Below are 25,251 nucleotides of genomic sequence, written 5' to 3'. Positions count from 1 at the left end.
TACAGCTGTATAATGTAGGAGTTAGTAAAGGTAATAAAAGAGTGATTCTTCTCTATTTCTTGTGGTAACATGAAAGAACATAAAGATTTGTCAAGAAATAATGAGAAAAAGCCACTTTGGCTAGGACAGCCAATTGTTTTTCAGTTACAAGTTTCTCTAAGTTACTGGTTTTGTAGGGACATCAGATGTAAAATGCCAGAATTAGATTTATCAAGGTAAAATGACAAGTCAATGCTCATTTCTATGGAATTTAATCAAGAAATTTCAGTATAAATCAACATGGAAAACATTATCTTAATTATTAAAGCCACCTTGCATATAAATATTCCATTTCTGAAATGTTACTTTTCATCTCCTTCAGCTCTGGAAATCAATAAATGGGTTGAGAAACAGCTGTGGGCTGTGGAAGAGGTTCCCTCTTACACACCTGGAAGGATTTATTTGGGGCAAAGAAAAATAAGATGTTGGCACTGGGCCTAACTTATGAATGGACTATAGCAGGGAAGACACTGATGTTTGCTGTCTAACCTTTCTGTGAGTTTTCCTTTAAGGATACATCTCCTAAGGTTTCTCTGAGAGATCCTGTGATGACATGAAAGAAGATGTGGGCAGGTTGCTTGGTTTCCTCATTGTTAAAGGCAATGACCATCACATAGAGGTTTTTTTCTCTTAACTCTAAAATAAATGCTGGAAAACCAGTGAGAACTGGAATTGATTTGAAACATTATTCCCAGGACAACAAAGCTGGGAGAGGAGAGATTTATTGGAATTTATTTATAAAACAAATGTGGTTTTGAAGTAACCACAGGCTGACTCTAATGACTTCGCAGGAACCAGGCAGAAACCTAATCATGTGTATTTAGCTCTGCCATACCATGAAGGGGGAAAAACCATTAGTTTACCCATATTTTTAAACATTAGTATTATACCCAGCGCAAATTACAGTGTAAGAAGAGATTTCCTTCTACTAAGTTAGCTTAGGATCTGGGAGATGATGGAGGCTGTACTCAGGGAAGGTATCATCAATATTGTTTTGTTCACTATCAGGTTTGAAAAAAAATATTCAGATGCCCACAAAAATCTAACGAGGCCAAAAAAAAAGGCAAATGAAGCTGAAAGGAAATCTGAGTGATTCAGAAATATTCGAATGATAGCAATGAACTCAACAGTGTTCAACACTCCAAATGCCTTTGGAAAAATTTCAGTTTAATGTCTCCTGTTTTTAATCACCATTTCACTCTCGGAATTTTGCTTTCCCTGCTAAGCTACAGGTGGTTCGTTTTACTTTGCAAATTCAACCCTGTCTCCCCCTGAGTAAAACAGAAGCCTCTATTCTACTTGCAAAAGACAATGCTTTTCATACATGTAAAACATTTGCAGGTGCTACAGTATGATTTAACATTTTAATGGACAATGAATGATGGATTCATAATACTCACTATACTCTTTCTTTTGGATATTCTCCAGGTTTTACTATTAACAAAGGTGTTTGAAACACATATAAAGGGGATGTTTTCTTTCTCTGCATGTACATGAATCAACAGTTGAACTACTTGAGGCTTTTTTCCCAGGTTAGAATGTTTTAATGTACTTTTCCTCAATGTGTACTTAGGGTTTGGGTTTTTTTTTAATAATGGTAATGTGATGGCACTTGATTAAAAACAAACAAAACTGATCAGCCAACAGCTCCTCTGTAATCCCAAATGCAATTCTCTTCAGTTTGCTTTCCTGAGAGCAAGACTGGCTCTTGGTATCTGCCATCTGCTTCCAGAAAAAAAACCTGTCCTGGTAATTTCCCCATAACATGGCAATTTTATTGTTTGTGCTTTCCTCATAAGGAAAAGCCAAGACATTTGAAAGTTTCTAAATGAATTAGAAATTTGTTTTTAAGAGTTATGAGGTTTGTTCCTGCCTACCCAGCAAGAGTTTTGACTGCTAAGTTTTAAGGTCTGCCAGGGGTTGCAAAGATGGTCCCTCTGCAAAACAACACAAATCAACAGCTAGTGTTTAATACGTATTTCTGCCAGTCAAAGAAAGCCAAGCTTTATTTCCATGAACTCAAGAAATTTCCTAAAGGTCAACATTACTCTTTATGTAACGAGGTCATCTATTATGTTCTATTGACTCCAGCTGCTCGGGGAATAATTCACTTATCTCCCTTCTCTATTTCAGTAGAGCAGTTAAATTAGAAAGTATGACCTGTTCACTGAAAGAGAACCAGTGAGAAAGATAGTGCTCCTCACCTTCCTACTGAACAGGCTCTTCCCAGTTTTACTGCAGTGGGGATGGGTGTTACACACCCTTTTGTATTTCAGAGCCCCCAGACGGGTGGGATCACACAGGGACCAGCAGTTACAGTACAGCCATGTCACTTGGCAAGCGTAGGAAGGGCCTTTACAAACGAACTTAAACACGTTCCGCCGACGGGGGGTAAAAGTTTAGTTTCATTTTCTGACTCAGTAGCCAGAGTGAAGAGAAGTGTGCTTTTACACAGAAAACAGCAGTCACTCAAATGAAGCCGCTGCCAGGTGTTCAGTGCTCGGAGGAAGGTGGATCCACACAAGACACACAACTGAACTAATGCTTTGGACCAGCTTCGTCTTACAACCTGAATGTTTACATTTTCCCTCTCCCCACCCTTGCAAACGAAACAGCTCAATTCACTGCAGAGGGAGGACACAAATTAATTGATCTCTCTCAAGAGTTCATTTCTATCAATAGCAAGCTGTTAGCCAAGCCCTTTCCAGCCAGTGAAAGGAGGCACACATTAGTACTGCACCACTAATGTGTCCCTAAACACGGGGGAAACGTCATCGGTGTTTGGAAAAGCAGCAGCAAAAACAGGAGTCACGTTTCTGACCGAAGGAACCAAGCAAAGGAAATGTCTCCTTCACCTGAAAGTCAAAACTTTTCAGGTAAACTCAGGCTTAGATATAGAAAGGTGAAGGGCGAAAGCCAGAGTGGCAAATGCCAGCTGTGCCACTCTTCCACCAACCTTGGCTGAATGTCTTACTCAGGAAGATACACTAAAATTCCCGTTGGAAATTGATTGTTCCAATTACTGTTGTAATAACTTTAACCTGCCTAACTAAACACTAGACGTGTATCATCTAGGAATAAATATTTAAGCAAAATGCAAATCATACACCAAAATGGACTTCTGAATCAAACATCGAGGACAAAGTCCTGCTAAGTGGAAATCCATTACGTGTTGACATTTGTCTTGATTAATTGCCTTCAAACATATTGAATCCTACAGCCAAGATTCTCAATTCTTGTGGAAATGTTTAAGTTCTGTATCTGCACCTGTGACCCAGAGCATAAAACCTGTTCAGTTTCCCTCTGATTTGTTGCAGTTCATAATGTGACAGTTGGATTTCATTACAAGTCTGATTGTCAAAAGACAACCTTATTTCCCTTTCCCCTTACTCTTGTATGACTGGTGAAGCAAAATGAGGAAGACAAGATAAAACAGCAGCCAAAATTTCGAGAAGGAAAATGTTCAGCTCAAATGCCTGGTTTGTCAATCACAGTTACAAGCTTGTCCATTTTTCTTATTCTTTGCAAACATTAAATCAAATAAGAATTCTTAAAGCTTGCCAGTTCCTAGATACTCTTCACGCAGCGACTGCCAGTTTTGCTTCTAAGCATAAACTGGTAAACTGTGAAGGTATATGAAGCCAGGTTCAGGAAAATATATTTCGTGAGAAGCATTTTCCTTTAATAATTTAAAACCGCATTTTTTCTTATCCCTTCCATGCCTTACACTATCTCCCTGTACTGTTGCTTCTGCTGAATTCTGCAGCACTAATTTACGTGCAAGTAGAAAGATTCATCACAAAATGTTTCTGTGGTGGCACCACAGCCTCTACAGAGGGTTTGACACAGTCTTGTGCACAGTTTCGAGTCTGAGAGACGAGGATTTTGGAATTCTGCTGAGTGAAGACAAAGCTTTTTAATTGGCTTTCCTGTTTAGCTGTATTTCTTTGAGAGTGGCTGTTTCTTTGCACCAGAGGGTGGGTGCCAGGTAGTTGTTTTCCACAGCTCATCACTTTTGAATCCCTGAAGTGCTGGAGCTGAGACTGTACCATCATAGCACTTCATCATTTCTCTTGTGCTGCCACTTTCAGCCATCAGGTTCTTCCTAATCTGTTATCTCAGTCCGGAAAGCATTACTGCATTTATTTGCATTTACACATGCTTATTAATTCATTTAATCTAAAATCAAATATCACCTTGTTTTTGTATCCAAGTACTAAAACCTGAAATACGCCTCTACCACCATAAAGCTGCTTGTGAACAACTAGGAGCTTTTTCCCAGCCACCACAATCTGGCATCCAATGATCTCCGCAAGTTGCACATTTAATTAGTCTGAGAAACTCATTAAGGTATCTGGAATATTAAGATGATAGCATTGTTCTAAGTAGCACTGTGCACCATCTAATCTGGCAGATGGCACAGGCTGCTGACACCTGTGCTGCTTTGCCATCTTGCTGACAGATACAAACAGTCAGCAGTATAATTGTAAGACACATAATCATAAAAGAGGGCCCGAAAATAAAATACCCATCAAATCTCCTGTTTCCTGGACGCCTGTTTGTTCATAAAGAAGCATTTTGTATTCAATCACTGGCTTTGAAACAAGAGGTGCACAGGTTGAGGTTTTGTCGTTATTTCTATAAACGCCACTTAAGATTTTATGCCCCGCTCTGCTGAGGAGCCAAGCACATCTCCCTTCTGGGGGAGTGACAACACAGCGCCATCGGGGTCAGGAGAAACTTTATTCCTCCTCACCTGAATGCTCAGATGACATATTCACTTTTGCTCCTCATTAGTCCAGACTCAGAGAGTACTTTCAGCGCTCCGGGGGATCTGATTAAAAATGGACAAGCTTTACGATGCCGCAGCTTGCAACTACTTTGTCTCTACTGATAACGCTGATGTGATGGCAACTCTTTTTCCTCTCCAGCAAATTGCAAGGTATTTTTAGGTTTTAAAGAGAGAGGCATAACCCACACAACCCGAAGTTAATTACCAAAGCTTCAGGCACATGGTGTGCCTGAAATCATATCAAGTGTCGAGAAAAATGTCATTTAAAGTGTAAGGTTTCTTATATGTTTTTGGGAAAACGGTGTTTTGCTTGCACACCTCAGTAGCAAATGCAGGCAACAGCACTGTCAATTCACAGAAAAGGAGAAGGAGAGAACAACGTGTGTATTTTTGTTAGAATAAGCTTCTAAAAAGAAGCTCTGCCAATAAACATTCCTCAAATATCTAATCCCTTGTAAAGTCAAAAAAAACCAACTTATCAAATCTCCTCAGCATTTCCAAAATATCCCTTTTGATTTGCTGGTAATAAAGTAGCAGGAAAATATTAGTTGGCAAAATGCCTTCTTAAAAAGACTCAGTGAAGTTCAGGACTGCTTCGGTCGCCAGAACCATGTCAGATCTCACACCCTGGTGGGCTCTTTGTTGCAGAACCTGATGAACTGCCATTCCAAAGAGTGAGGCAAAACTTGTGTCTGATTCCTGGGATTTATTCCCTATCATCCAGTTTATTACTGCAGGGATGAAATAGAGCACTATTCTCGTGGAGAACTTGTTGTAGTAAGTGCTTCTCCCCTGGACCATGAGTCTTATCTAGTAAAATCACAATTTGTGGTTGACCTTTTAAAAACCATTCACATACTTTTCCATGAAGTTGTTCCAGAAGCTTGGATTGCTGCAGGTAGCTTTGTCAGGAAGTAAACTGCAAGCTTTAGTGCTGCAGTGTTTGGGGGTTCTTTTTCATCACTGAAATAAACCTGGACGGCTTCCACCGATCAATGCTGGAAATTAATTTCTTGCATTTCCTGGCATAAATATGTCTCATCAGCTCTGACTCGTTGTACCATAACCCCAAAAGGGCAAAGCATGCCAACCCATGTGTGGTGACAGTTATTGGCAGCCAATGTAATGCCATCATGTTTTGGGAAAGCCTGCACATTTTCACAAAACTATTAGTGTATGCATGTGAGCGTGTGTGTATATATATATATATTTTTTTTTATCTGTGCCAGCCATTACCTCTTGTGGTGTTAATGCCACGTTTTCCATTTCCTCAGCTGGATCTTTCATCCTCGTGTCCAAGGTTAGGCCTTACCAGACTAGAACTTTGCTATTATTAAGTATTCTTTCCCACCAAGACAGACACCTTCCCTGCCCTGTGTGTCAGAGCCACTGCCCTGCAGTGAAGGATGCTCTTGCAGAGGACATGGTGACGTACTTCTCAGAAAACTAACGGTGTGTTTTCCTTCCCTGACAAGACACTGAACAGCTCCCAGTGCAGCACAACAGTTTCTAAGCTTAAGAAAACAAAATGCTATAAAAATATCACATTACTCTTCTGATACTAGTTTTTAATTTCCCTTTACTGCAATACTTATTTATTAAGAGCCCATAGAGCTTGTCCACTCAGTTAACTTATATAGGCAATGCTAACCTTGTGTGATTATTCTCTTAGTAAAAGAATCCATATCCTACTGCAAGATGCTTTAAATACATAAAAATTACGTAGATTTTTTTAATACAGCCACACAAAGAAAATTAGTATACAGCATGACGTGTCTTATCAGTTCCGAGCAGATCTTTATAAATACAATTAACAAATTAAATGAGTTTGAGGCTTGGTCCCTTGCAATAAAACCCTTAATTAAGCTAAACAAAAAACAATTGGTCAGATGCTTGAAAAATGTCATCTCTTCTATCCCGCTTCTGAGGCTGGTCCACAGTTTTTTTTCCCCCTTCCAGGACAAATCTTATTACACTTTGGCTCAACAAGCTTTTTCTCATGAACTCTGTCCACCATAAAGCATTATTTATTTTGATCAGATGTACAAAGGGAAGCAGAGAGAGGGCAGTTGCCAAGAAACTAAGTGAAACCAGAAAAACCTAAGCTCTCCCCAGACATAGGTTCATATTAATCTTTATGCCCGGGGGGGGGGAAGGAGAGAGCCTGAAAGACTGCAGAAGAGCAAAGTGTCTGAAGAAAAGAAACAGCCTGTTTCCTCTTCAGAACCAAAATAAAAGAACTCACAATTATCAATGCTCTTTTGCAAATAGTTTCAATGCATATGCTCCAGTCAGATTAGGCTGTTTCTTAGTGGGAATTTGTGCTGCTTTATTTGATACAACCAAACACATGAGATTTGTTTCCTGCGAGGGTGGATTTGCCAGTTATAATGCAAAATATGCATCTCCTAAGAAAGCCATGCCTTTCCAACTTACAGTGTTTCAATTATTGATAAACATCAAAAGGAAATGAAGCCATGAAAGATGACCAGAACTCACCCTAGTCCTAGCTATGTATTCTCCACCCACAACCTGTGCAGTTATTTTCTTTTTCACATATATATTCCATACTGCATCAGGATTATTCTGTAAGGCCTGAATTTAGAAGCTGCCTGTACTTTTAAGAAGAATTTCAAGAATGAGAATTTCTAATTTAAAATTATTTCCTTTCGGGGTACCGTTTGCTCTGTAAAGGTTAAAGTCATCCAGTCTTTAAAAAATAATAAATTACAAGTGGCTACCATACTAATGTGGATTTTTTCTTGTGAGAGCTGCTGTAATTATTAGCTGTCCTTCCAACAGAGCTGATTGCAGAAGATGATGTTAGACACATGCCCGAGGTGAGGGCAAAAACCAGCAGTATGCTATTAGCTCCCTACTCTGCCGCATTACTTTTATGTATATATTTCCCTTGAAAACCACATTTTTATTCCAGGCTGGTACAGTGGACAATCAATCCCCAGGCGTTTGGAAAGGATCTCAATTTGACAGCAGGACGTACATTCCTATTAGTTTTCGGAATGTGAATGCTCTCTGGATAGCCAATTCCATTCTCAGCACTTCACCGGGAGATTTAGGAAAAGAAGATTATATTTGAACCTAGCCTAGCAGGAAGCTTCCAGCACTGTATTTTGGGGCTTTTCCTCTGGTCTTCCCAAGCTCTTGCCACTTGTAGAGGTGACAGAACTCTGATGAGTATTGGAATCTTTTGGTAACAGTCATGAGTGTTACCAATTTTATATAAGGTGCTGTGTGCCTCAAGGACAGAAATCTCTGACAAACATAATTTCTATTTCCAAGGAATTACGGTTTTGTGGGCACACTGTCTTTTAAAGCCCATACTTTTAAAACTACCAGAGCCTGAAGAAGAACTCTTCAGATCCTGTACTTCCAAGGTTACCAAGAGCAGTGCTCAAGGCATCATTTGTGTTCATTACTTGGCACTTTGATTTTCTGATTAGGAAAGCATTGACATGGGAATACAATAGCTAAATACCAGGGAAATCATTAATCAAGAATCTCAAGTATTGTCAGATCTGGCTTCTCCCTTCCATCATTACATTCCTGCTCTATTCCTTTCCCACATCCCCTGTCTCTGAACAGGCATCACCTACCACTGCTGGAACCACACACCCTGTGCAGCTGAGGAGAGTATATCTTTTTTGAGGCAATACATTCGAGCCAAAGGAAATTACACAGTTCATTTACCACCTATTTACTTGTTAAGTGACTCAGTCCAATCCTTTCCCATTTTAATTTTCATCAGCGATGCAGTGGCTGGCTATCCTCTGCGTTCAGAGAGGTTTCATATTGAGTCACTGAACTAAGTGGTGAGCAATGCTGAGCTCCCAGATCAAGTTTTCCTGTATGATTCACACCCATCCTGACACCATTCACACATCTGGATTGCCCCTGGCAAATCAACACGTGTTTACAAAATGATGTGTTTACTCCCAAGAAAGCAAGGGGGAAGACTGAAAAAATACATCATTCCTTTTTCAGTTCGTTCAGATTTAAGGACTTAGTTATTACATCAACATATTTATTTCTGCTTTATTCTTAGATGCTGAATATTAATAGCTCATTAACAAGCTGTTAACATCCATTGTGACAAAATACTAATAATTTATATATGGATAAAGCATAAAGTGGGTTGTTACCAGATTTTGGGGAGGTGTGGGGAGGTGGGTGAGAGAAGCTTTTGCCAACCTGTAAGGAACAGATGAGTGCACGTTGTATATGAAGTCAAATTGCAAATCTTAGTGGGGTTTATTGTTAGCAAAAGGACTTGGTTTATTTTGTGACAAAGCGTGGTGGGGAGAAAAAGCAGGAGAACTAAAGGAATACAGCCTGAGATTCAGCCACTGGTATGTATTTTATTAAAGAACTGTGTGAATCTGAAAGCCAGACCCAGTATCCTTCCAGGGCAAGCACTTTAACCTTTCACTGCCAGTCAAAGATAAACTTGTTAGAGCCTAAAACCAGGATGTCTTCTAATGGCTACTTCAGCCACCTTTGCATCCACCTGCCTTAAAAATCTGGGCCTGTCTCTGATGTACCACAGAAATACACTCAAATTACAAAGAAAGGATTCAGACTTGCGTGACATGGAAGAGAATAGACAAGGGAGTACAGCATCACTGGCTAGAGACAAAATAGAGCCTTCTCTACCCTCAAACCCCATTTGTAAGAGGCTGTTGAGGGAATGGCAGACATGAGCAATGGGAGGAAATTACTCCTATTTCACTATTCCTTTGGAAAAGTAACTTAAAACTCTACCTTGTTTGATTTCTTAATTGTTCAGTGTCACCGTTTCCCTTTCAAAATAAAAAGTAAAAAAAAAAAAACAAAGGCAAAAAACCTGCTGGTTAAGGTCAAATCCAGCAGAACTCACTTGTAATCAAAGATACAATGGTGAAGTTCAAATCTGTGAAAATTCACTGATGTGCTTCACTAGGAAAACATACACCAAAGGAGAGTCTGACAACGACGTTCCTTCATATAACATACACCTTCTATAAGCATTTTATTGAATCCCCCCGTCCATCAGGAACATCTTATCTGAAATCAAGACATTGTATCCGCTCTGGTCTCTGTTCCCTGCAAATCCATCCCCTTAGTTGGAATAAACAAATTTTAAAGGTATTGCAATGTAGTAAATGCAATGCATTAAAAATGAATGATTTAAGAGGCAACTCATGTAGTTATTCCAGTTAAAGCACAATGGACAATGGCTTACTTCTCTTTACTTGCCATGGTTAAGGATGCCTCCAGAAGTGAAATAAGACCTAAGTAAATGCAACATCACCAGAAAAAAAATCCTTCTACTACTCACATCCTTCATTATTTCCTGGGAGAAGGAGCTGCCTGAACATCTTAAGCTTACAAACTTGATGTACACAGAGGGACTTGAAGGGTACAATCCCTCCTGACTGATGTACAAACGCTGAAAAGTTCAGCAGTGCTCAAAGAGCAACCAAATCCCCTCTGCTGAACTTCTCTGAGTCTCTCTGAACACTCAAAATAAAAAGGAAATTGTCAAATGCACAGCTTCAGATTTGGAGAGTACCCTGTTATCTGGCAACATATGCACAATTTGCCTGGACTAACAACTGATGAACGAGGTCCTGCTTCCCTGAAAACAGCACATCTCCACAGAAATATGCCAGTCTCAATGAAATCTTTAATAAAAAAATGGAAAACCTTTTCTTGATGTGTCCAGGGAGCCCTTTCTGCAGAAAAGGAGGCAGTGAAAGCAAGAGATGGCATCACAGAGAAGACGGTCTGATGATTTAAGTAACCCTCTGAGATAAGGGAGAGGTTTTTCAGCTGCTCCTTCCTCCTGGATCAAAACGGGGCATCCTGATAAGGGTCTTAACCCCCAGCACCCTTCCCTCTCTCACTTATTTTACAGGAAGTGTTGACAGGAGCCTAAAGATATATTGTTTAACCTCAGCAACTTCTGCCTGCTTTTGCAAACCATTATTGCAATAACTTTATCTGGAGCTTCATGTTTATAAACCCTGTTCATTTCCTTTTCAATTTATTGGGTAAAATTCCCCTCTCTGCTACAATCAACAGCTCTCAAGTAAGGATAGATGTGTGGAAAGACTATCTTGTGTTGGCTTTGCTAGTAAATTCTTTCACAACTGTCTATTCTAGTTCAACTAAGAACTCTCTATTGGTTTTTTTTTCATTTTAAAGGATGCTTATTCCTAAGTAAAAATCAATTATTTATGTATGAACCCCTAAAGCAACACCACTAAGTCAATTCACATTAGCTTAACCCCAGTCCATGCAATTTGAACACTTCAATATTCATATTGGTTATTAAGAACTGACAGTATGTCTACCATTTTACACTGGTGTACTGGCACAGTAGTCAAGATGCTTTAACACACTGGTTTATCTAGTAATCTCATGACTTCAGAATTAGAGTGAAAATTACATACCCAGTAAAATGCGTAATAAGACACGTTGATGGTTTAGTTTTATTAAGGCATATTTCCCACAGAGCTGAATTGTCTATTTTTCCATGGGCATAATGTCTCACAGCTATCAAGAAAAATGTCTGTTATGAGCACTACGATGTGTGAACTGTCATAATATACATGGTTGTTTCCATGCTTAATCCTAAGGCTTTTCCTCGACTTCTTACTCATAGCATTATTTGCAGATTTCAGGATGCTCCACTTCACAGCACACACCAATCTCTCCACGTCCCAGCTCCTGACTTTTTCCGGGTATGATTGTTCCCTTGTGCTTTCTCAGAAAGAGGGAGAGGAGCGTATTTCTTGCAAACAGCATGAACACATTCTGATTGAGCTGCAGCAACCATGTGGCACAGCATACACACACACACACTCTAAAAGAAAGTCCTCTTATGCTGAGCAGAGAAACAACCAACAGAAATACTCATTGAATTACAACTACAAATCCTGCATAGATGGTATTTAGTCCCCAAGCGTTATTTCTCTCTCCGGCAATAAAGCTAACAGAGCTGATGTCTGTGTTTTCATTCTTTGCTCCTCAGCATCTAGGAACTCCTTGTTTCTGCACAGATCTCAACAGTGCAGTAGGACACCATCTTTATTTGAGATAACTTATGCATAGTTGCAATATTTTCAGCTTTGTGAGGAGGCAGAAGAGTTGAGTTCTTTCCTGCCTAACAGCATTTGCCACTTTTAAATAACACATAGCAGGAGGTGGAGGAGAAAAAAACCTCGAAAACTATTGGAGGGAACCCCCCCCTTTTCCCTCCTCCTTTTTTTGAGGGTGGGTGTCACCTCCTCCTGGTGTAAGGAAGGTGTTTTGTGCTTCCCAGCTTTGTGGAGACTCCAGCATTGCCTCTCGCTCTCTGTATTAGCTCTGTGATGTCAGCTGTAGGACAGCTACCGCGCTCGGGAAGCAGAAAAGCAGAGAGCATTTGAAGTCAGGAGTTATGGGATGACAGCAGCTAAAATCATTTCCCTAAACAGCCAGCAAAACAGATTTCATCAGAGGGAAAAGATGGCAGAGTTTAAGAGATTTAGTGGAATTCAAAAGCCAGTCCGTAGGACAGATAAGGAAGCTGCTGGGAGACATGAAATAAATTTAGATAATTCCCTTTCACCTGCCAGGAGGGAGAAAACTATAAAAAGAAAATACTGCGTAGCTTTAAGAGGCATTGTTAGGTTATATAATGGTTGACCATCAGGCATTTTCACATCTTATCCTCGACAAAACTCGCAATCTTTTTTCCCAATTGCTGGCCCTTGAAAACCACACACCTGTATTTACTGAGATGTCTGCACCACACCCCATCTCCCTTCTGCTGAACCCAGAGCTATTTGCTACCTGAGATCCATGGAGTCCAGAGACTCTTATCTTTCAGGTGGGCTGTTTACCATAAATAATTTAAAATACACTATCTACTTTCAGGTGGTTTTGTTTAGCTGCTCACTGTGAAACCAGATGGAAGGCCCTGAATACCAAAGCTTGTCTCCAGTCTTGTCTGTTTACCTAATCCCAGATTTTATCTCTTTCTACAGACTTCCTCTGTTACAGGCTCAGAAGACAAACTCTTCAGCAACACCGCTGTTGTATCACTACATGTGTTAACAACAGTTCTTTCCCAGTAACTGTAGCTTCCCAGTAAACGAACTACATACAAATCACATTCAGTTCTTCGATATTCTTCTGCCAAAAATGCAATGTTTTCCTTAGGCCAGGTCCTTAAACATATGAGGTTAACTGCACGCCCATCTTGCCAGTCTTTCTCAATTTCTGGACAGTAACAAATAGTGGTTTCTAATCTTGTTGTGAAGTGTAGGATCACAGAACCCATGATTGTATTGCTCTGGAAATGCACCATGGGCCTGAGGCACTAATCCACTCGGTATATTAGATTAGGTTTCCCTTTTGCCATTGCTCATTTATACTTTTAATGCTGCTCCCAGAGCAGGGGCCTGAAATCCGTCGTTAATTGCTCATGTTTAGGGTTTCTTTCTTGGTGTGACATGAATCTCTGTTGCTATCACAATGGCAGCAAAGAGAAAATGTCCATTACCTTAGTTTACAGGGAAACATTATTTTTCTGAGACTAGAAACCACTGACATTTAAGCCCAGTAAATAGCTTTGATTTAGAAAAAAGAAATGAAACAGATGTGCTGTATTATATAGTTGACATTAGCTGAAGCTTATTTTGGTAGAAAACTTAAAGAGGAGCAGGCAAGGAATAATGTCCTATTTCCTCTTTCCTATATTAACTGTTTTAATTAGCTGGGTGGAACAACTAGTGTTGTTTTAGCTGGTATAACACAATTTATTTTAACTAAATCTCCAAAATGTGGTTAGCTATTAGAAAGATGACATATTAGTCTTGCCAAAGGTCTGTGGTGGGACAAATTACCTGACTGCTTAACTATGGGCCTCAAGGCAAAGCTCATGTGGAAATCACAGGCCAAGAAGAGAACAAGTGATCAGGCACGTAGATGATGCCTTAAAAAAACACCTACAAAAAAGTCCTGTTGGATACCTAAGCCACAGGACTAACTTTTCCTCACTGCTCTAATTAAAACAATACAGATTAAACCTTCTCTCAAGAGGAAGGGATTTAAAAATCCTATGCTAAAAATACAAAGGAATATTCAGAGATTGCCTCGATGTAACTATGAGGGTGATAGAGAAGGAGTTGCAAAACAAAATTAACATCAACGAGTAACAAACGAAACATCCCAGGAAAGGCAAAATCCTAAAGATTCGTTTATAGGGAATAAATACCTCCTTGAAACAACTCAGGGAAAAGAAGAGAACCAGTCCTAGAAAGGACAGATCAGGTACCAGTGCAGCATTTGGCAGCCTGCAAGAGTTTGGTCCTTACAGAGAGAAGCCAAGGAGCAGCAAGAGATTTTATATAGGAACTATAAAATGGATGTTGTAAGCACAGCTCTAGTCAACCTACACTAGCTGGAGATAATTTAATTCCAGGAACATCCTCGAGAAGCCACATAGTCAGACATTATATGGGAACCCAACCATGCCTGTCTTTAAAGGGAGGTGTTTTAAAAGCACTTTGAAGAATAAAAAATACAGCCACAATGTCATATGGGTTTTAAATGCTGGGGGGTATGCAGAGGGTCTTTATTTCATATCAGAGCCAGTGATACCTAGATTTCCCCCCCACACATACTCTTCTCAACATCACAGTTCTAGAAAGATATCAGCCTGGCTTGGAAAGATTCAAACAAGATAAAAACCAAATACCACATTGCAGCTAATGACAGAGAGAGAGGCTTAATAAAGGCAATAAAGAGTGAGAATAATAATGCTCTTCAGGTGGATTTGAGGCACAGGAAAAGAAGACAAAGTGCCAAGGGAAACAAGGGCTACACACCACAGCAATGGCATGACTGCAGGTTAAAGAAAAAGGTAAGCCCAGTATCAGGAAAACCTGCATAAAAGAGTTTCTGCAGAGGAAAATGTGACAGTTTTGTCACTTCAATCCCTTACAAATTGTCTGGAGAAAGCATATGAGCACATACTGCTGGAAGAACCAGAGTGGCACAGAGCAATACAGGGCAGATGAGTCGATGGAGTCCTTTCCATTCAGGGTCCTCATCCAACACAAAAACCAGCACAGCAGATAAATGAGAATTGCCCAGCCTGGACTTTCTATTTTTGGTTAGGTTTGAGATGCTGCTTAGCAGAAGAATAGGGAGAGAGGAGGGTAAAGCTCAGCTCCCCAGTGATAGAGTTCCTGCAGCTTTAGATAAAATGAAATATAAATATAGAAATCGTCCTTATAAACTTTAAAATGAAATCTCAAATTTGGGATTAAGACATCCCTAAGCTTTTCCCCAATTTTCTCCTAAAGGAGATCTTTTCAAGCTCAGGCATGTCAAAATGGAGATATCTGCTTCTATCACAAACTAATTTGAGCCAGCATTTTCAGCTCTGTCTAGCACAGAGATTAGATAGCCCAGGCAATTTTTTTCTAGCAGGTCCCAAGCTGGAGTGGGATGATTGCTCTTGGTGAGACTTATGGAAAGTCATTACTGATTAGTGTTACTGATTGGCAACGATTAGTACTCCTGGAAAGATAAGTCTTATCCTACAGGGCATGGGTACAAAATATCAATTACACTCCGGGAATGGGTGGTTTTACACATTTTCTCGCTCATTTCTGGATGCAGGAGTGAAGCTACATCATTCACCACTAGCATCCTGAAAAGCTGAAAGGAACATGTTGAGAAACTTCACTCTTTGCACCCAATACCTGTATTTCATTTCCCTACGTTTTCGCTCTCACACATCTTCACAGGCACGTGAAGCTGTTCAGAGGAGTTAAATGCACCAGGCTCTAAGTGCTGTCCTAATTGTAAGTGTTCTGTGAATTCAGAGAGGCTGCACATTTGTCAAACATGATATTACACTTCATGGTGTAGGAAACCATCCTGGCTGCAGACAGTGACTGGGTGAACCAGTCAGCTCCAATATTTCCTCACCCTTCAGCCGATGCTATTACAATTTCAGTGTCATTTCTTCACTGTCCCTTTCCTGCTGGCTCACTGAGCACACCTTACATGCTCAGGGTGATACCTGTATGGTAGGGATGTACCACAGGAAGAGCTCACAGATCTAGTTTAGGATCTCAGCAAAAGTAGCTGAAGAAGTTCCTTAAAATCAGAGTGGTCCTGATCATCCCCCAGGGGCAAATACTTAGTTATCTATGGACTTAATTAGCAAAAGACTTATCTGTTTAGGAGCATTATGCAAGTCTGAGACAGCAGAGACAAACTTTCTGATAAGTTCTGAATTTTTAATACATTCATCACTTATATCCTTTTTGGAACAAACTGTGTTCTTTAAAACAAACTGAATGAACATTTACAGATAAATTATTTACCAGTTTGGACAGGAAAACAAGCAAACTAAATGTTGTTCAGTAACAAGTCATTCATGTTCTGCTTCCAAAAGGCAGAGCAGCACCTGTGTATGTAAACAGGAAAGGGTGAACTCTGCCTTTCCTTGGAATAGAACAGAATTTACTGCCTCGACCATGAACTTTTCAAAATGTGGATCTAAACCAGTCTTCTAGACATTGAACCTGCCAAAACTCTCTTCCAAGCAATAATAAAATACACACAATCTATTTACATGAGGGGTGGTAAAATGTGACTTTGCAAGATAACATGAATTGCAAATTCTTTGTTTATTCAGCCTCTCAGAGCAAAACCATAAGCCTGTAGCTTACACACTGTGCTTCACCTTGCACATCCATTTTAGTTTAAAAAGTGCAATGTTGGCAAAAAAAAATCTAATCAGGGCTTGTTTTGCATTGATTTTCGTTTTTTGTAAGGTCAGATGCCATGTTTTGTGAACACAATTCTAATCATGTCACGCAGATACATAATTTTCTTCATCTCCAAGAGAACTTCAGTGCAAGAACACCATGAGGACAGCTGTGACTACTTGCTGTCTTCCACAGAGGAAGTTATTATTCAAAAGAGAAGATTTTTATTCAAACACATCCATATCATCCCCAGTCACATATTTGCACGTTTCTAATAACTCTTTCTGAACCACATAATTTGCTTTTTCAGCTGAAAGTGCCTTTATGAGCACTTCACACTTCCTTACCCAGGACTTCTTACACATAATAGAACCAGATAGATGGTCAGATTCCACAGCAAGAAAAATAGCAGGTAGAAGCCCCTCCACCCTAAAATTAGACTAAGGTAAAGAACACTTGTTTTACTGGATATAAAACCATGTGTTGAGATAGGCACCTAACACTTATCACAGCTTTTTAGAGGACCTGGTACCATGAGCCAAATCTGCTCATGATGCAGCAGACAGAGAGAAAAAGTCCATTTAGTTAAAGAACAAGCAAGATTAGACAAAGTGAGACTGGCTAATTAAACAGAAAATTGAGCCTGGAAGTGTCCAGATGTTCAAAGATGACAGAACGGATAGAAAATACTACAAAATTATGTATTTAGTTAGTTTAAGGTCTGTTAAGAAAATAATGACTCAGGCCCAGAGCACACTTCCCTGAAGACAGAGGGAGCCACTGGATTTCCTGTATGTTCAGAGGTCAGCTCTAGAAACTTCAGGCCCAAAACTGCTGTGAATATGTGTCTTCCACTGATGCCATCAGCTCAGGCTCACATGGCCAATTCTTTTGGATATTTTGTTTTCCCATGGCATTTCAGGCATGCAGAAAGATAAACTAAACTTATTTGCTTGTGCTCCCTTGTTTATAATTTAACCAAAGTCTGTTTATGGTTCAACAGAATTTGGGTCAAAGGAAACACCATCTGCCTTTATTTTCCCACTTCAGCTGGTGCTGGGGGTGACATTGAATAGCTCTGCAACATTTTCTGATCGTGACTCACTTTTTCATCCTTATACCAATATACATATTTCATTTTGTAATATATTGCTTTATTTCCTTTTGGTTTTGACCTGGTAAACTTGGGTCTAATATTAATCCCAAAACATACCCGTTGCCCAGTGAAGCAGGTCCCTAATGAAAAGTACATACAATCTCTAAACAGAAACCTTTCCAAGAGAAAGGAGAGACAACATGTGGGCAGAAACACTGCTACCCCCTGCCTGGAGACTAAGACCTTTCAGGCTATGCTTTCAGTTGTTGAGAACTCTTATCAAACACTTCAGAGAAGAGCTAATGCCAAACCAGCAATGCACATTCCTGTGCCCAAGGAGTTGGAATGTTTCATTCCTGTATGCTCCTGATTTTCTGCCGTCACCATTTTGTTAGAATCTTTACACTGCTGGGCGTTCAACACGGTCACTTTGGAAAGGCTGTTTAAAATACCCCAGCATAGCTTGGGTTCAGTCTGCTTCACTCAACCCGTGTAAGAGAGTGAAAATCCTTGACTACTTGGTTTTACTTGGTTTGCAACACAATGAAAACCTTTCCTGCTTATTCTTGCAACCTTCATCATTACACAGATTCACATTGGCTATGAAGTCCTTGCTGTGATTTAACTGTCTGCACATATGCAACCTGAAAAACACTATATTCCCAGCAAAAATCTTGCTCCCTTTGACAGCAGAGGAGCAGAAGCCTCTAATGGGCTCCCAGGATACACTGTGTGAGCCATGGTGAGTGGGAGCCAACCTCTGTGGTGCTGTCAGGATGGGACTGAGTGCCAGAGCCTTCCAGAGGGCCTTGCAGGAACCCAAATCCCACTCCCAGTGGCCAAGGGCTCTCTGCTGGCGGGAAGCACTGCTCTAGCAGCACTTCATATCCTGTCAGAGTTACATCCTGTACTGGAAAAGGCTTTCTCTTCCCCAGGATCACAGATTATGGGTAAGGAAGGAAAGTTTCAGAAGCGAGCTTGCTTTATAAAGGACGGTGGTTTTTAAGCCATAATAAAATACTCAAGACTGAGTATTTCCAAATCCTTTCTTTCATAATTATCTCCATCACATATCGCCTTAGTGCACTGTGTGTTCATAGTGACACAATAAAACCCTATAGTTGCCTGCAGCTGATCTATTAGGTCTATTCATCCTCACAATACAGAGTTCCCGAGAGCATTCCCTTACAAAATCCCACCACAGATCCTGGCTTCAATTCCACTGGAATCACAAGAGATCTAAATAAATTGGTGTGCCTGTGAAAAGACAAGAGCATTTGTGTCAAGGTCTTACCTCTGGACTTCTAAAAGGTTCTAAAAGCCCAGTAGATTCCTAACCTTTTTTTATTATTTTCCAGAGAGCAGGCAGAACTCTTTCCCCCCTTTCAACTTGTCACAGACACATCTTTTCCCATATTATGGGAGAAAGTCGAGGTTACTATGACTAGATTCTGGCACTGACTGTTAGAGTAAGAACTCACTTCTCCTATATCCCTTTTCCTAAAGAAGGGAGAACATCAAGAAAGATCCATCAGGGAGGTTCAAAAAACTGAATAATGTCTGCAAAATGCCTTTCAACATGCACAAAATATCTGCATCTGCTTAATGCTCTTTCCAACAAACATCACAATTTCTGAAGTAAAATTTGACAGACAATTAATTTTGGGACCTGCCTGGCTGTGACACCCAGGTACTTAGCATGCCTGCTTTCTCATCTGTTAGAGAAATGGTACTTTGGATTTGATGAAATTCAGTACACAGAAATAAGAAACTAATCTGTAATAAATTCAGATCTCTTCTTGATTATTATTCCCGTCTGATTACATATTTGGGATGAGTCAGTAAAGCTTTTTGCAAACAGCTTCCAGACTGCAAGCATATGGGATGTCTTGGAGGAAATGGTGCCAGGTACAGCCATATGTTGTGTTGCAACAGCAGATACATCCCCTACTCAGAGAATCCGTCTTGGAGGACTGCGAGATTATTTATTTTTTTGCATTCCATCAGCAGACCTGGAAGCAGTTCTGGCTCCTACTTTGTGAGGGGTGGTTTAGAAAACCTAGAACGGCTTCATCCCTCTGCAGGGCATTCATGCACTACATGCCCTTGTTTTGAGAAATCTGTACCTTTAATGAATATCTTCCTTAAGACTAATGATATTTTAGAGCACAAAATAGCTCATTTCCTAATATCCATTCATTCAATATGTCATCTTCACATAGTCTGCAGACGTGTGCACGACAGGAAACCACTGACGTAACTTCTCTGGTTCCGGTATTTTGGATTGAGCAGAGTCAGATTCTCACCCTACACATCACCATCCCACCCCAAACTGATCAGACGCTTCCATCTTTGTAACGTTCTGTGAAGTGGGGAAGGAAAGCATCTGCTTCCTGGCTGGATCAGTACATCATAAATCCCATTAAGTGATTCACCCTGGGTTATGGGAGACGTGCAACCAAGAAGGAAATAGATCTCCTGCCTCCCACTGCAGCGTGAGCTTCTATTGGAATCATATTTTGCCTCCTCGGTCAGGCTCAGTTCTATTTTCCTAACCATGAAGGATAACCCACATACTCAGGCTCTCATCGCTTCCTAAGAGAACATCCACAGATCAAAGGCACAGGCTGCTGAATATCGCAAGTTCTGCCAATTCCATCCTCAATTCCACCGGGCCTTGGGTGTTCTTTATCATCATTTGGTTGATCCTTTGCTCCCTCATGCCTACTAGGGATGTTCCTTTCCAGTTCCTTTGCATGCTGACAGTTAAAAAACGCCTTTGAAGTCTGTGTACAAACACTTTGGAGGCCAGAAATTACATTTTAGGAACCCCAGATTATAAACATAAGAACCAGATGCGAGTTTCTACTTGTGCCTATTTCTGGGTTATTTTTTCCTCTAAAACCTGAGTGAGAGATGCCTCAATATAACAATTAACTAATTGTTTTCTCTTGACATGCATTGCCATTCAAAATAAAAATTGAACTGTAAATACACTCCTAGCAGGGACATGAGGCGTGAAATAGTGATTCCTCTTGCTTCTTCCTTAAATTTGCAGTCTAGAAACCTGTATCTCAAAGCTGAGTTACATCTAGTTCTCAAAACAACATGGATCTGAGACAACTGCCTTCTAGACACTGCGAGCAATCCTTCACTTCCTTTCATTGATGTCTCAGTTACACTGCAAGAGGCAAACAAAATTTGGAAACATCCTAAGAAAAATACATCACACTATCTGTAAATAAACTGTTCCAGTCCACAGACTGCTATTCACAGGGTTTTCTGTGAGCAGCACTAATTAGTATCAGATAATTAAATAATTTATAATTGCTTTAGCACTAAAATGGACTTGAAGACTCAGTGCAAACATAAGCAGGAAGATATATTTTATGCTGGTTTGCTGCCCTGAGGTATTTTAGGAAGGACAAAAGTCAGGAGTCCTTGCCTTTCGAAGCAATAGAGTAAAAAAGAAAAAGCTCACAGTAGAAATAAGAAAGAGCATCTCTCTGAAACAGTCAGTTCTTTGTTTAAATTGGACTATATTTCTTCTTTTTTTTAACTATCCATTGGTGAAAGTTTCCCTTAAGAGCTGATCAGACAAACCTTGTTCACCCCAAACAGAGTCCTTACTTTCTAAAAATACCTTAAACTCTTACAATACCCTTATTGCCACCATTCCGAAACAGCTTAAATTTCAGAGGATTAACTGCTACCATTTGTAACAAATTGCATATTCCTTTTAAAGAACAAATTTCACTGAGTGAGCAGAATGCTTTCAGTAGAATATGCCTACCTGGTTGAAACAAGCCATTAAGTTCAAATATGTGGAATTTCCTGCCTGAAGCGCCTCATAATTAGCAGCAATAATAAAATTGGAGATAAAGTGAATCAAGGGAATTTACTTATCTGCTATGGGTTTGTTTGTGTTTGCTTGCACCATATAACAAGATTTTGAGGTGTATTCAAAGGAATGACCAAAAGGATCTTAGGAAAAAAAACACTGCCATTAAAGGAACAGCAAAACCCTGGGTCTGAACCGCTCAGTTCCTCCCAGTCTTAGAGGATATTTCCTGAGCAGCTGCACACACGGATGGAGCAGTCAGGTGTCCAATAATCCCAGTAATTAATAATAACCACTAAAGCGTAACAGACCTCATTTTGTGACATCAATTATGTCTTTGGACTCAACCATGAGTAGGTTAAAATAACAGACAGACACATATGGGCAGGTATGAGTTGTAGCAACTACCAGTGACCTCATACACAGGGTAATTCAATTTGGAAGATATTAATGGTCAAACTAATTCACTATAATTGCAGGCTGGAAATTATTTGCACCTTTAACATTAAGTTACATCTGTTTTTTTCAACAACAAGCATTAATCATCAAGACAATGCAGGGAAAGAACCTGTTTCATTGGAGCCATATAAACAGAGCTGAAATATAAAGATTAATTGTGAAATCATGATGTGGAAACAAGATAAACCTTGGTTTTCATATTTGTCACATAATGGGTGACAAAGGACAATGGTAAAGAAAGAATGAGACGTGACATCAGAACATTTGCTTCTTCAGTCAGACAACATCTCTCCAAAGAAATCCAACCCACGCTGCAAGTGCTCTGCAGTATAAAGCACATAGAGACTTTCTGACTACTCAAGAGGAGACCACGCTCCTCTGCAAAGCATCAGAACCTTAATTTAGGGAAGCAGGAGCCAGAGAAATTTGGAATTACCTCCCAACTATCCTTCTCGTTGCACAGTCCTGAGGAAAAGCAGGGAAACCATTGGCTTCCATGTCAGAAAGGCACTTTTAAAATCAAGTTAGACATGTCACTGCTGAATGTCTCAGGAATGCCAAGCAAAATGTGCCTCTGGCATGTCAGAAGTGACAGTATTCCCACATGTAGCCCCAAGCAGAGCCTGGGGAAGGCTCACTTCTACACACCACAGCTACAACTCTTTCTGTACAGTCAGCAGGATTAATTTAACCACAGCAGCAGTAAACCAACAGGTGCTAGCCCTGAATTAAACCAGATGCTGGCCCAAAATTCAAAGGTTCTCCCTGGTGTATTCAAAGTTAAAATTACAGAAACTTAATTTATAAGTATTTTGGTATGGCCTTAACTTCAAAGGGATAATAAAATTCTTTAATTATAATGATTTGCTGCAGAACAACACACAGATTCTGCTTGGTTGTGTCTCCCTTACACAAATGATTGGGGTTTTTTCAGATCAGACAGTGCTCTAACTCCTGGAGAAAGCTGGATAAGTAAGGTGATTTACTTCTCTGCAATGAAGTAGTGCAATTATGTAATACTAGGATAAATACATATGCTTCACATTAATTAATACATGGATTAATACATTAATCCACCCTGTCCTTCTCCCAGAGCATGCTAAAACCAAAGTGCAGTCTCCATCTCTTCACAGTCCTCCCCTTCCCCATCCCAGAGTGGAGATATAAGGAACAGATGCTACTTACTTATTTCATTCACCCTGTCAGACCAGTCTTTGACCCAGCACTGGATTTATCCATCATGATAATAGTGTAGCATTTCATTTACGCTTTGTGATGAAACATTCAGAATCAGTTACTAAACTACCTGACCACCAAAACACACATTTATGCTTTTAAGCTTGAGCCAACCACTGACAAATCAGCAATTCATAAGCTATAGAGGGGTAAGGTAGGATGACAGATTTACATCTTAAATTTATACCACACTCCTTTTTTTCCACAAAAAGTTTGCTGCAGAGATGTTGGTTTGAGTTCATATTTAAAGCCCTACTGGTAAGAACTGATGCCTTCAGAGATCCCTCCACCCTGATCCTCTGACCTGACACCAGTGAGAATAATGAATACTTTCATCCCATTTCTTGCCTCTGAAGAAGTTCACCCTGATACCAGCAGGAAATCAAAGCCTGCCTCAAAGTCTGGACTAGCACTAGGCAATATTTTCTGTGGGTATAAATTAATGCAGTTTTCAGTGACAGTTTCTGCAGTTACATCAGCCTCTGATCCCTCCTGCTGTCTCCCTTTGCCTCAAAACGTGTGTTGTACCTTTTGGAGGGAGTACAAGATCCTCTGTACAACTAAAGTAGGTCCAGAACTGCAACCTGGTGATTCAGAAAGTGATGGAGAGGGTAAACAAGGCAAGGTGATGCACCATCTGTTCTCTGGGAAGGAACTGGGGATGATGCTCTGCTTTTCCAGCAGAGAGCTTGGAGCACCTGCAGCCTAACCTGGGCAAGCCAAGTTTTCATCCACCATTTGGGATCAAGGACATGGATTAACTCACAGAATATCTGTTGCCTGTGAACAACAAACTATTAAAAAAAAAAAAAAGTAAAAAAAAAAAAAGATAAACCCACAAAAGATAGCCCCCAAAACCACTCAAGAACAACCTGGCTGTTTTAATAAGCTGAAGCACAAGACAGGGTTGTTATAATGATGGTTATGAATTAAACCAGACAAACTGCTGAAATAAAAGGATTCTTTTATGTTCTCTACTTACATGCAAGGTACGTAAAAGATATAACAGGGCAATGGAAAATCCCAGTCAATACTAATACCTACTCTAATTTCATTATGTACCCATTTGTTTTTGGCTGCAGCTCAAAGAGAGCTCTTTCCTCTCTGTGAGGTACGAAAGACCTTTGGGTTAATACAAGCACAGTTTTGGCAGTCGTTTACCGCGACTCACGACTTTAATCCCCCCCTTCGCCGCTGACCTGTGTCCCCGCCGAAAAGCACGAGCTCCTGAAGGCAGGGCCACCTGCGCAGGCTGTGACAGAGCGTCCCCTCCAGCCCGGGCCGACCGAGGAGCGAACGCCAGAAGGTGGCAGCAGGACTCAGCTCAAAGCCACCGAGCGATGCTCGGCATCAGCGGGCGCGGCAATTTGTCAGCGCTCAACAGGCGGCGAGGATCCTTATCTCGCACCTACCAAATGTATCTCGCCAGAGATCACACAGCCAAAGCCGGGGGACACCGCACGTCTGACCCGCTCTGCCGCTGGCAGCCTTGCGGGAGCGCTCGTTGTTCCCAGAATGATCAAATACGAAGAGATCCGCTTTTAACGCAAAGCTATCCACAAGTCACATCTTCAAAGACATCCTAATAAAATTCATCTGATGCTCAGCGCTCCGAAAGTATTTTGGTGGCTGTTTTCAGCATTGGAATTGTTGCCAGAGCCTTGACTAGCGCTTCAATGCAATGTCCCAGCACAGCCTGGGAAGCAGAGAGAGAACCCCATCATCCCCCTCCTGTGTTTAGGCTCTGCTATTCCCTGCTCTCCCACAGTGCAGAAGGCCTGGATTTTATTAATTTATCTGCAGGTACCCCAAGAATATACTCCAAGAAAGGCAATGACCATGTTTCATTTTTCCCTTGCATTTCAGTAAATACAAACAAAGTGCGATCCCTACTTTTTCTAAGACACTACCTAAAAGGTTGTGTGGCTCCGACTGTGGGAATCAAAATCTGTTCATCTAAAATTATATTGTGGTTACCCTAAAGCTGTCTCATGAATAATGGTTTAAATAAGTT

General features: G+C 40.4%; 1 long non-coding RNA gene across 4 annotated transcripts in view; it reads right to left on the bottom strand.

Moving 5' to 3' along the window:
* Positions 1-25,251, bottom strand: part of LOC120323968 — a 126,397-nt gene that overhangs the window by 42,023 nt on the left and 59,123 nt on the right. The window contains exon 1 of one of the 4 annotated variants that reach the window (XR_005564926.1): positions 24,650-24,716. The exons of 2 other annotated variants lie outside the window; for them this stretch is intronic. This is a non-coding gene — a long non-coding RNA (uncharacterized LOC120323968). Of the gene's footprint in view, positions 1-24,436; positions 24,521-24,649; positions 24,717-25,251 lie in introns of those variants that run through there. One more of the 4 variants, XR_005564925.1, reaches the window with a different exon arrangement.

The sequence above is a fragment of the Pipra filicauda genome, unplaced genomic scaffold (assembly GCF_003945595.2).
Source record: "Pipra filicauda isolate LSUMZ 115617 unplaced genomic scaffold, ASM394559v2 scaffold389_size666192_pilon, whole genome shotgun sequence".
Lineage (NCBI taxonomy): Eukaryota > Metazoa > Chordata > Aves > Passeriformes > Pipridae > Pipra > Pipra filicauda.
This window is presented reverse-complemented; position numbering and strand designations above follow the sequence as displayed.